This window comes from Aethalodelphis obliquidens, unplaced genomic scaffold (assembly GCF_003676395.1).
Source record: "Aethalodelphis obliquidens isolate GAN/ISIS:26980383/991018 unplaced genomic scaffold, ASM367639v1 scaffold2, whole genome shotgun sequence".
NCBI classification, from domain to species: Eukaryota; Metazoa; Chordata; class Mammalia; order Artiodactyla; family Delphinidae; genus Aethalodelphis; species Aethalodelphis obliquidens.
Window position 1 is genome coordinate 81,218,795 of NW_020837946.1, and position 13,161 is coordinate 81,231,955.

A 13,161-nucleotide genomic window follows, 5' to 3' on the forward strand; every position below is an offset into this window, starting at 1 on the left:
GTTTTAGCAACACAGGCGTCAAAAGTGAAAGAAAAGTTTTTAAAAGAAGTCAACAGAAGCCGGTGACTATGCATGTTGACAAAAAATACAAAGGATGTTTTTTGCTCTAGATTTGTCCCTAATGATCTCAAAATCTCTGAGTAATAACTTCTGTGTAGCAAAAGTATGATAGGGCTTCTAAAAAAAACAATATGTTAACTTTATACTTTATTTGTAAAGTGTATCAGAGTTTTATTTAAATGGTTTATATACACACTTTAATTGGATTAACCACTAAAATAGATGAATGCAACCATATAAAAATGAAACTTGTATTTCAACAGGATGATAATTAATGCAATAGACCTTTTTTCTCTATCTGCTTTACTGACATTCTTGTCAACCTAAGAATAAATTCACTATGTTATGCAGTGATAAGTGTATATTTTAAAAGTTACACCCAAAACACCATGCAGACTAAGTATCAGAGAATATGACATCATGAAAATAAGTAGGTAATCTTCATAAATCTTTCTGAATAACATCAAACATCATACATTCTTCTGAATAATGTCACACAACCTTGATTAATGTAAAAATAATGAATTGATTTTTAAGTCATGTGATATTATGAGTAAATTCTATTAAAATGTTTATAATGACATCACGCATTAATCTTGTGCTCAGGGCCATTACTTGGATACACAGTAGGACAGAATGAATCCTGAATGAGCTATCACCAAGGTGAGACGATGTAAATTAGGTAAAACACCAATATTTAATGTTATATAAGTTATCATTTGTACTTTTTATACAATGATTATAAACTTAACTCAGGAAATATTCAAAGTTAAGAAGTCTCCTCCAGTAAATCAACTATATACTTCAATAAAAAAATTTAAAAAAATAGAAAAAAGAAGTCTCCTCCATTCTGACATTTGCAAGGGTGAATGCCTCATGTTCTCCAATTGAGAAAAAAAGCTCACATAAAACCTACCTCTATACTTAAATTCCAAAACAATATGTACATGCAACAACAGGTATAATTGGATTAAGAAATAACATAAGCGTTAGCATTTTGAAGAGTAATGTCTGAGTGGCTACAATGTTATCATTTGATTGGGTAATGAATGGATATACTCATCATCTTTCCATCATTATTAAGTTAAATTATGCTTCTCAGGGTAACCCTGAATGACATTTCCCTTTTCAGTGATCTTTCATCCTCATATCTATTATTTAAACAGTTCCTTAAAAGTACTTAGCCAGCCTTCCCATTCAACCTTCCCATCTGTTTCACCTTTCACCTATTTACTCAAGTTATGCATTTTTATTTATGAGCACGCTTATCTTACAGTTATATCTTCTTTCATTAAAAAAAAAAAACCTTCCAAAAAGTAGCCTCATTTTAACTCTGGTTATTATTTTCATTTGGTTCTAATATTCACTGTGCAGCCACCTCTTCCAAAACATACCTCTCAGATACATCTTTTGTAAGAGACCTAATGCCTCTGCCAGGCTCTACTTACTCACCCCAAAGTACCTCAGTACATTTACACCTGTTTTATACAGTTGTATCAGGATACCACAAGCACATCTTTCCTGCTCTGATCACTAAAACTCTCTAGTTTCAAACGTCCTTGCCCTTTCAGTGCAGAAGAGTGTAAACATTCAAAAACTGTGCATAAGGATCACATTCACGTGGAAGGTAACATTTTTTCACAAACTCGGAAGGTATAGGGATAGGCTCCTGAGAATGAGGCCAGTCTTCAGAGTCAAGGTAGCAAGGATCCTGACCTATGCCCTTCTATGGTCAGGAGGATTACTTACACAGGCCATTTCATGTTACCAACGTTCAGCAACTTACACATTCTCGGCACACAGAAGCCTTTGGAGGATTAAGTGCTGAATGTAGTAGATTGCAATTGGCCACAAATATTTTGTAGCTCCTTCCATCAGGAATTGGGACTTATTACTCTGTGGAGAGAGAAAAGTCCAGCTGGTCCAGCTAGTCCAGCTGAAGCCCCAGACATGTAACTGAGCCCAGCCAGCACCATGTGGAACAGGAATGAGCTGTCCCAGTTAAGCCCAGCCTAGACTTCCAACCCACAGAATCATGAGTATTATTTCAAATAGCCAAACATTATACTGGAAATGATCTAGAAGTCTAAAATAGGATTTTATTTAAATTAAGTACAGTATTGAGATGCTATGTAGCTGTACATTTTAATAGCTTGTGACCTTGGAAAAGTTTAAAAAATTTTCTTTCCTTATAAAATGGAGATTTTATAGAACTGCTTTGTTCTGGGGATACAATAAGTTAAAAGTCGTAAACTAGTACCTAGCACATAATAAATATCTAAGTTGTTATTATTTATACATAGCTATTAAAATCATGTTATTGAAAAGGTCCATGACATTGTCAGGTGAAAAAACACATGACAAAGTTGCATGTATAGTATAAATCTTCATTTACAAAAATGCTACTATTTATGTAGATATAGTAATAGAACAGCAGTATCTTCCCCATGCTTATCCCTGGATAGCAGGAACATGAGTGACTTTTATTTTCTTCATTGCTTTTCTATATTTTCAAAAAATTTTTATAATAAAAATGTGTTGGATCTGTAATTAGGAAAATTATTATTTCCAAAAAAATTAAATGTTATATCCATAGAACAGCTAATTAATGTTTCCCCAATACTTAAAAGCATTAGGGAAGATTTTTATTGGAAACAGTCACAAGCTTTGTGCCTAGTATTATGCTATTATTTCTCTTTCTGTTTTAGCTAAGTGGAGAAAAAGATAGGGAGAGTCAGAAAGAATACCACATTAACCTGACTGACCTAAATAGCAGAAAGAAAAATTAAGGCTATCCCTTTGATTTGTTCTAAAATGCCTCAGGCTGTCACCCTTACTTTTCTGCTTGCAATGTCATCTGCCATCCCCATGTTTTTCATTAAACCAACTTCTGTTTATCTCAGTTTTTACATGTCACTTCCTCAGAGAGGCCTTCCCTGGTTTCTCCAGTCATTATTTGGCTTTCCAGGTCTAAATTTAGTTCTCTTTATAACTCCCCCTTATGATATTCAGGAATTCACATGCATTACTACACATAACTGAGCTTTTTCTTTGCGCTCACCATTCTACATGACTACAAAGAAAAAGCAACTGAGGCAGCTAACTTCAAGTTACAGCTTCCCTTGTGCCTTAAAAAATATAGAAGGAAAGTGAGGGTTTGTATGAACATGTAGAAAATGCTTATGATGCAGTTTACTTTCTTAGAAGCCAAAAAGTGAACAATCACAGCTCCCAAATACATATTCTTTAAAAAAAATTTAGAGAACTGTTTTAAAGTGTAGTAACAGGTCACGCCAGAACATTTATAAACTAATTAATAAACTCACTGTAACTCTGAGGGAAAATTTATTTATGATATATTTCTGCATATTTGGCATCAACATAGTTGGCTATTTTTGCTTTTCTATGGTATAGTAAAATTTCTCATAAAGATTATTTATAAAAAATACTTGCTTACATTTACATAATCTTTCTAAGAGTGCATTAAGCAAGTTTAAGGGGTTATTTTCACATTTTATCTGTGAATTACTAGTATTTTGGCTACTCAAGGTAGCTCAATAGGTCAAATCATTGTTAAAAAAAAGAATGTATATCAATTTTTTAAAATCAAAACTGTACTAAGAATGAAACAATTGTGATTTTTGTCCATCTGGGGGTTGTACAACATATTGAAACAACTAATGTTTATGTACTCTTTTACTTAAAAAATGTTTTAGCATTCTTCAATTCACATGGCAATGGATGCCAAGTTCCTACCTGGAGTAATTAGTTCCACATAGAGGTAATGGTCCCCACCGCCCCCCGTAACACTGGCAATCAAGTTACTCAAAGTGAAAACAGGAAGATTCCTCAGCCATTGAAGAAACAAATACATTGTCTCTTTATATGTATAAATATCTAGGAACACTTAAGTCTAATCAACATCTCCAGCAAACATAATTAAATGTAAAGGATAACCATAGTCTAATTAATTATCTGATAAGGTTCTCAAGATGCAAGAGAAAGAAGACAGTCTCTGTGTAAATTCTAGAAGGGGCAGCCCAAAGCATACAATCTCTAAATCCCATGATCTTTTACTGTGTTTATCTAGCTTACACATCAGGAAGGAAATGAGTAAGTAGTAATACCTGTAGATGTTTAGTGGTGGCATAAGAAAAGTGTCTCAAGGAGACTCCATCTAGCATTTGACTGCTCAGTGGAATGCTGATGGTGGCAGAGAAAATGTAGCAGCCAAAGAAAACTTATGCACAAAATGTTCAGGTTGGAGAGAAAGGTAGTTTCAATAGCACAAAACCAGGCATAGAATATTTTAGAGAACATGCTGAAGCAAAGCAAAACCTGTAGAAAATAAAGTCTGCAATTTAACAAATAGGTAAGCAAAATACAAAACCAAGTTACAAACACGAGGGCTCTGGGCCAAATCCCACCTGTGGAAGTATCTGGCACGCACACAGTTTGAGAATAATAATACAAGTGAATTAATTGACAATACTTAAATCAAAAGATGTCACATGAAAATTTGCATTTCCTGCTTTACCTGAGAAACTGGACAATGTGGTAACACTAGGTCAGCATTCCTGCCTTGCAACAATTATCTGGAACGGAGCAGTGGCTGCTCCTTCAGAAAGGACTTGGCTCTCCAGTACACTGCAGTGGCTTCCTGCTTCATTCCCACCAGCCTGGCCTCCGTAGGCACTTGGGTTTCCAACCTTCTGGAATAGAAAGGACCTTGAGGTAAGGCTTGAAGGACAGACTGTAGACCTTGACAAGAGGTACAACTTATTTCTTTTAATGACCATTTAACCTACACTTCATTGTTTCTTCACAAGGGTAGAGGATGAACTCTCTACTCTGTAGTGGATCTTCACGCATTGTTAGTATATGAAGGAATACCAGCCAGCACACACAGTCAACCTTCTTAATGAAATTGATTTAACCCTGTGACTATGGTGATCGTTGAATTAGAGGAGTCAGAGGGTACAGAGAATGCTCATCCAACTTTAATTCTTTATCTTTCCTTCTTTCTTAGAACCATTGTCAGCAATACCACATTATCATTATTTCAGGAACTTAATGTTGGGATAAAAGAATTATGGAACCAAATTGTACATTATCATTACTGAGTTACAAAAAGACATTTTCCCCTGACTTTTAAAACGGCTTCCTTTTAGCAAATAAGGAAAAACATTATAAGGACTTTCAAAAGTATACTTGAGACCTTATTACCCCTTACTTAATTTTCTCCTAGCCATCAGGGAGACAAGGACAAGGTTGCTCCTCAGCGTGGGTAAAATAATCCTTGGTGCAGTTTAACTCATTTTGTTCTGTTTCCACAGGCATTGAACAACCCTTTAATTATTTGATGGATTTCATAGGAGCTTTGATATCATTAAGTTAGTGACTTAGATATCAGATACAGGTATTTCAATCAATGAAAACCAACCAACCAACAAACAGGTCACCTGGTTTATAAATTAAATTCTTGCAAATATTGAATCAACATTGTGAAAATGACTCTACTACCCAAAGCAATCTATAGATTCAATGCAGTCCCTATCAAACTAACAATGGCATTTTTCACAGAACTAGAACAAAAAATTTCAATTTGTATGGAAACACAAAAGACCCTGAATAGCCAAAACAATCTTGAGAAAGAAAAACGGAGCTGGAGGAATCAGGCTCCCTGATTTCAGACTATATTACAAAGCTACAGTAATCAAGACAGTATGGTACTGGCACAAAAACAGAAATATAGATCAATGGAACAGGATAGAAAGCCCAGAGATAAACCTACACACATATGGTCAACTAATCTATGACAAAGGAGGCAAGGACATAGAATGGAGAAAAGACAGTCTCTTCAATAAGTGGTGCTGGGAAAACTGGACAGCTACATGTAAAAGAGTGAAATTAGAACATTCCCTAACACCATACACAAAAATAAACTCAAAATGGATTAAACACCTAAATGTAAGGTTAGACACTATAAAACTCTCAGAGGAAAACATAGGCAGAACACTCCATGACATAAATCACAGCAAGATCCTTTCTGACCCACCCCCTAGAGAAATGGAAATAAAAACAAAAATAAACAAATGGGGGGCTTCCCTGGTGGCGCAGTGGTTGAGAGTCCGCCTGCCAATACAGGGTACATGGGTTTGTGCCCCAGTCCGGGAAGATCCCACATGCCACGGAGTGGCTAGGCCCGTAAGCCATGGCCGCTGAGCCTGCGCATCTGGAGCCTGTGCTCCGCAACAGGAGAGGTCACAGCAATGAGAGACCCACGTACTGTAAAAATAACAAAAACAAAAATGAAAACAAATGGGGCCTAATGAAACTTCAAAGCTTTTGCACAGCAAAGGAAACCATAAACAAGATGAAAAGACAACCCTCAGAATGGGAGAAAATATTTGCAAATGAAGCAATTAACAAAGGATTAACCTCCAAAATTTACAAGCAGCTCATGCAGCTCAATATCAAAAAAACAAAAAACCCAATCCAAAAATGGGCAGAAGACCTAAACAGACATTTCTCCAAACAAGATATATACAGATTGCCAACAAACACATGAAAGGATGCTCAACATCATTAATCATTAGAGAAATGCAAATCAAAACTACAATGAGGTATCACCTCACACCAGTCAGAATGGCCATCATCAAAAAATCTACAAACAATAAATGCTGTAGAGGGTGTGGAGAAAAGGGAACCCTCTTGCACTGTTGCTGAGAATGTAAATTGATACAGCCACTATGGAGAACAGTATGGAGGTTCCTTAAAAAACTAAAAACAGAACTGCCATACGACCCAGCAATCCCACTACTGGGCATATACCCTGAGAAAACCATAATTCAAAGAGTCATGTACCACAGTGTTCATTGAAGCACTATTTCCAATAACCAGGACATGGAAGGATCCTAAGTGTCCATTGACAGATGAATGGATAAAGAAGGTGTAGCACTTATATGCAATGGACTATTACTCAGCCATAAAAAGAAATGAAATTGAGTTATTTGTAGTGAGGTGGATGGACCTAGAGACTGTCATACAGAGTGAAGTAAGTCAGAAAGAGAAAAACAAATACCGTATGCTAACACATATATACGGAATCTAAAAAAAAAAAGTTCTGAAGAACCTAGGGGCAGGACAGGAATAAAGACGCAGACATAGAGAATGGACTTGAGGACACGGGTGGGGGGGGAAGGTAAGCCGGGACGATTTGAGAGAGTGGCATGGACATATATACACTACCAAATGTAAAATACATAGCTAGTGGGAAGCAGTTGCATAGCACAGGGAGATCAGCTCCGTGCCTTGTGACCACCCAGAGGTGTGGGATAGGGAGGGTGGGAGGGAGACGCAAGAGGGAGGAGATATGGGGATATATGTATATGTATAGCTGATTCACTTTGTTATACAGCAAAAACTAACACACCATTGTAAAGCAATTATACTCCAATAAAGATGTTAAAAAAATATATATATAGATGGTCTTTTTTCAGAACCTAGAGGCCCATCACCCTTGAGAGGAATGGTGAAGTCAATGTTTTAAAATTGGAAAAGTAGGGATAACATTCTGGACCACAGTACTCCACAGGGTGCTCCTCTACCTTTGAGGTCTTTCCAGATATCTGGCCTACTTTTTCTTTTTCTTTTTGATTTTGGGCCAAAGCAGGACAGGGGACTGTGTAGGACAGGGTGTAGCAGCATGCTTGAGCAACGCTATTCCTCAGAAAGCAGCCAAGAGAGACAAAGAAACAACTAAGGGATGTGTGACCAAGGTTAAATAACTATGTTTCTATATTCCTGATATATTAAAGGTACTCCTGGCATTATATTTAATGTTTTAAGTTTATTGGGAGTCAACTACATGTGAAGCACTGTAACAGATACTCGGGGCCCAGACATAAAGAGAACATTGTTCCCCTAGCTCAAGGAGCTTACTGTCTGAGCGGTGGAGGGTAGGGAGGTGGGCAGTCAGGTAAACAGGTAATTAATTAGAACACTGAGTGACACCAGCTGTGCTAGGGCTAAGTATGGAGCGCTAAATGAACACAAAGAAAGAGCTAGTCCAGTTTTCAGGGATCAGAGAAAGGGGGAAGCAGGATACATCTAAGGATGTGCAGAGGTTACACAGGCAAAGAAAGGTTAGTAGGAGACCTGAAACCTTACCTAATCCATGCAAATGATCTTAGTTCCAAAAGATTAATATTGAATATTTTATATTTATCTGGCAATAATAATCCCAATATGGTACTCATTTTTAGCTGGTAAGCAAGCATAAAGGTCTCATTTTGTTAGATCTGTTAACCTTGAGATGTGATAAGTGATGAGGCATTAATGAATATTTTCCACAGGAAGATCTGGATGCCTACCCGATGCCTTAAATAGAAAATGATGCCCTGACATCCAGATAAGCAAATATTGTTCTGTATAAGAAATACTATGAAAGAATGATGATTCACTTCAGTAAGAAAGTGATTTAGATGTGACTGCACTGGAAGCAGAAGCTAAAACAAACAAGATATGGATGAGGGAGCCTTCCTCCATAGATAAAGTAGTTCAAAACTGTTTGGAAGTATATCCTTTAATAAAAATATGTCTTAAAATAAAAGAAGTCCATAAGTGATGAAAATAAGATGACTGTTGTGCTAAAGTTATTCTGGCCAAATGTATAAATAATACTGGCTGACATCCTACCATCTTCTGGGACTTTATACATACACATATTAACTCACTTAGCCTTGTCACAGCCCTGTAAGTAAGTACTACTACTTTTTCTTTTCTAGCATTGAGGAAACTGAGGCAAGAGAAATTAAATAATTTTACCTTTCCTTTTTCTGTCTGATAATCAATTTCCCTCTTTTCCTACTTTACTTTTCTTCTTAGTATTCATCACTATCTAACATACTGTATTTTACTATTTATCCTATTATTGTCTGTCTCCTCTGATAAGAACATAAGCTCTGTGAACATATGGATGTATTAGTCACCATAACAGACAAAAACCCTTGCTAATTAAAAAAACTTTTTAAAATTGAAGTATAGTTGATTTACAGTGTAGTGCCAATCTCTGCTGTACAGCAGAGTGACTCAGTTTTACACATATAGACATTATTTTTATATTCTTTCCCATTATGGTTTATCCCAGACTAATTTGTGCTTTGGGCTCAATAGCTTCTTGAAGGCTGGCTTTGTATCGCAACTATTTTTACTTCTCATAGCACAAAGTATAGAATCTTACACATGCTGGAGCCAAAAATATTTGTTGAGTGAATGATGAGTGTAATTAATCAGTAAGGATATACAAAGCCCTTGCCATGTATGGCACTGCACTTGTCACCATAAATGGGCAAGTACAAAATACCATCAGTGTTCTTCAAGAACTTAGGAACAGAAACAGGTAGATGCATGAGGAATACCTGGTGTACAATATAAAAAGTCCTCACATTTCATTACTTCCGTTGTTCAATCATATAATGATGCCTAAAAATGCTTATTCACCACTTCTCTCAAGACATCCTAGTATTCTAATGCATTAATCTTTCTTGGAAATGCCACAACTGTTCACAACTCTATGCCTATGCATGTGTTGTTCCCTGGGCATAGAAAGATTTCCTCTCACTTTCTTAAAGCAACCTTCTGTCCTTTAACTAAATTCCAGGGTCAACTCCTCCATGAAGCCTCTTCCAGTCTCCTGCTTAGAGTTACTATCTCATTCTACAGTATTGCTTACATGCATGTAACAGCCCTTACCATATTCTGTTTTATGTACTTACATTATCAGGTACTGGGTATGAAAACAGTGTGCTTTGAGTTGAATTATTTGTTTTTCTCGCCTAGAGAAACTTTTTTTACTCCCCTAAAATATAATCACAAATAGAAAAGTTCTTAATGATATGTTAAAACCAATCAGTGATACACAAGGTGATTAATCGTAGGTGTGTATTTATTTAACCAAAATCAAATGAAGGCTGAATAGAATCTACTTTTCTTATTTTATTTTCAGCTCAACTTTTGGATTCAGAGACTATTTCCAGTGCCAAAAAGAGTATCTGACATGGGTTTCCCTGGTGGTGCAGTGGTTAAGAATCCACCTGCCAATGCAGGGGACATGGGTTCGAGCCCTGGTCCAGGAAGATCCCACATGCCGCGGAGCGACTAAGCCCATGCACCACAACTATTGAGCCTGCACTCTAGAGCCTGCAAGCCACAACTACTGAAGTCCGTGTGCCGCAACTACTGAAGCCCGTGCACCTAGAGCCCGTGCCCCGCAACAAGAGAAGCCACCGCAATGAGAAGCCTGCGCAAATGAGAAGTCTACGCACCACAACGAAGAGTAGCCCTCACTCACCGCAGCTAGAGAAAGCCCGCGTGCAGCAGTGAAGACCCAACGCAGCCAAAAATAAATAAATAAATTTATTTTTTAAAAAAAAGAGTATCTGGCACACAGAAAATTACTTGTTGAATAAATAAATGAATGCCTGTATACAAACCATGGCATTAAATGCTAAATGGCATGGCATAAACTAAATGTACTATAGGAACTCAGAGATGAGACAACACATAATAGAAAGAACAGTGAACGAACAGGAAGTTTGGTATCTACAATTTTCCAGCTTATAACTTTGAGCAAGATATGTAACCTGAGCTTTAATTTTTCAATTTGTTAAAGATTAATGGACTGAACTAGATCAGTAGTTTTCAAATTATTTTAGTTGTAGGTCTCTTTTGTCTAATAAAATCTCAATGGAACTTCCATTATAAAAAGCAGAAAAAGAGATTTGTTGGTAATAATTCATTTTGGAAGACCAAATTATAATATTACTTATTAAAATCCATCAATAAGAATAATGGGTTATTTTGATTAATAAAACGTATGAAACCAAGGGATATAGGTGACAGTTGCAATTTAAGTAATCTTCATCAACAAATTTATTTCTGTACTTTGTTTTGGTTTTATAATATTGAGACAATTCTGATTACTACATAAAAGCTATTGTAAATGTCAACTTTTTGGAAAAATAGTAAATTTGGCTTTGGCAATATTAAAATCGCTGCAATCAAAATGGTCTAGAAGCTTGAAGGGAAGTAAAGAAAATCCTGTTTCCAAAATTGAATGACTATATCTAATCATTACTCATGTCTTTGGTCATGAATACAAAATATGGGTAAGAACTACCAAAAACTTAAATTAAGCAAGAAGACTTTCGTTAATACAATATTATCACATTAATTTGCCATTGCAGAATTGTTAAGGAGTGATAAGGATACATGGCAGGAAGACTCCTTTATGTCGTATTTGTATTTATTTAATGGAGCATACATATGCTGCAGCTATTCTCTTGCTTGCATAATTTGATTTGGAGATACAACAATGGACTCAAGTTTTAAAAAAAGGCCAACTAAAAATAAAAATGCATACTCATAAGAAGTTCACATATCTACAGGGAAATTGGTGGCAAGGCTTTAGTCAGCAGTTCATAAAAATATAAACTAGCAGCACAGTTTATTTTTGTTTCATGATGTGTTCTTGTGTTACAATTTGGTATAACACATGTGAGTGGGCATGTTATTTTTATGACTGTGTTAAAATACTTAATATAATTTAAAAATGTAAATTAGTGTCCAATGTTTGGAAAACTCTGAAGAACCTCCTCTGAGCTAGATGTTCTCCTGGTCATTCCAATGCTATCCTTTCTACATAAGCTAGAAAAGCAAGAAATACTTTATAAAGATGACTTCAATGTTTTCAACTCAATCTTATATATGTTTACTGAGATTAGATACCCGTGTGATGAGGGAAGAGCCTGACCGGACTAAAGTGGAGAACTTGTGCTAGGGAGTATCAGAAATACAGCTTTAAAAAATATGTCAGTCTTCCTAGCATAGGATGAATCTCTATGCACATAAAGCTAAAAACAGCTTTGGTATCATAGATCCATGACATTTCTAACATAAGCATTGCTGGTCTACAAGTATCTTAATTTACAAATGCAATTTCATTCCTATGTACTTATTTTCTGATAATGACATCTGTCAGATGGCAAATAACTTTTCAGTGATTCTGCCTTTATTTACTTGAAGAACATATTCTGATTTGAACTACAGAGGAAAGTCTCTTAACGGACCTCCACATAAACAAATCACTGAATTAATCAAAACAGCATTTCCATTTGAAAACAGGCAAAAGCTTACTTCTGCTCTTACCACCTGAATTATATGCTTTTGAATATCAGTTGTGTTGTTTCCAAAGCTGTCTGAGTCAATAACACTTGCTGGTGTCATTTAGGAATTTAATAAAATATTTTGTAAACAAATGAAATATAAATATAAAAAGAGAATGACTGTTTCCATGAAAATTAAGTTGAAAAGGGCTTCCCTGGTGGCGCAGTGGTTGAGAGTCCGCCTGCCAATGCAGGGGACACGGGTTTGTGCCCCGGTCCGGGAAGATCCCACATGCCGCGGAGCGGCTGGGCCCGTGAGCCATGGCCACTGAGCCTGCGCGTCCGGAGCCTGTGCTCCGCAACGGGAGAGGCCGCAACAGTGAGAGGCCCGCGTACCGCAAAAAAAAAAAAAAAAAAAATTAAGTTGAAAGCATAACTTTTAATACCTGCCTCTTAAAAAGTGAGGTTGAACAAGATGGAAAAGAGCAGAATCTTGGGGGGAAAACCCTAAAAATTGTGGTTAAGAGCACAAATTCTGGACCCAGACTGCTGAAAATAAAATTTCAACTCTACCTCTTGGTGTGTGACTTAGGGTAAGTTATATTTCTCTTCTTCAATTTTCTCATCTGCAAAATGAAGATAATACTAATATCTACCACACAGTGTTGAGCAAATTGAATAAGTGAAGATTTATAAAGTACTTAGCTCCTGGCCCATAGTAAGCGTTATGTAAATATTTGGTAAGTAAATAAAAATAGCTGGCCATAAAGGAAATCTCAGTGATTCCAGACAAATGAAATCACACACAATGTATCATCTGATCAAATTTCCATACAGGACGTCATAACAAAATGATATTCCCAAACATCCCTCTATCTGTAAATTTAAAAACAGTCACTCATATATAGGTAGCGGTGAAAGCCAATTTGAGGTC

General features: G+C 36.3%; 1 protein-coding gene across 1 annotated transcript in view; it reads right to left on the reverse strand.

Annotated features, from left to right (window-relative positions):
- MBD5 (methyl-CpG binding domain protein 5) overlaps positions 1-13,161 on the reverse strand; it is a 404,162-nt gene that overhangs the window by 62,480 nt on the left and 328,521 nt on the right. The window contains exon 9 of the mRNA XM_027131635.1: positions 4,598-4,772. The gene's annotated coding sequence lies outside the window, so the exon portion shown is untranslated. The remainder of the gene's footprint in view (positions 1-4,597; positions 4,773-13,161) is intronic.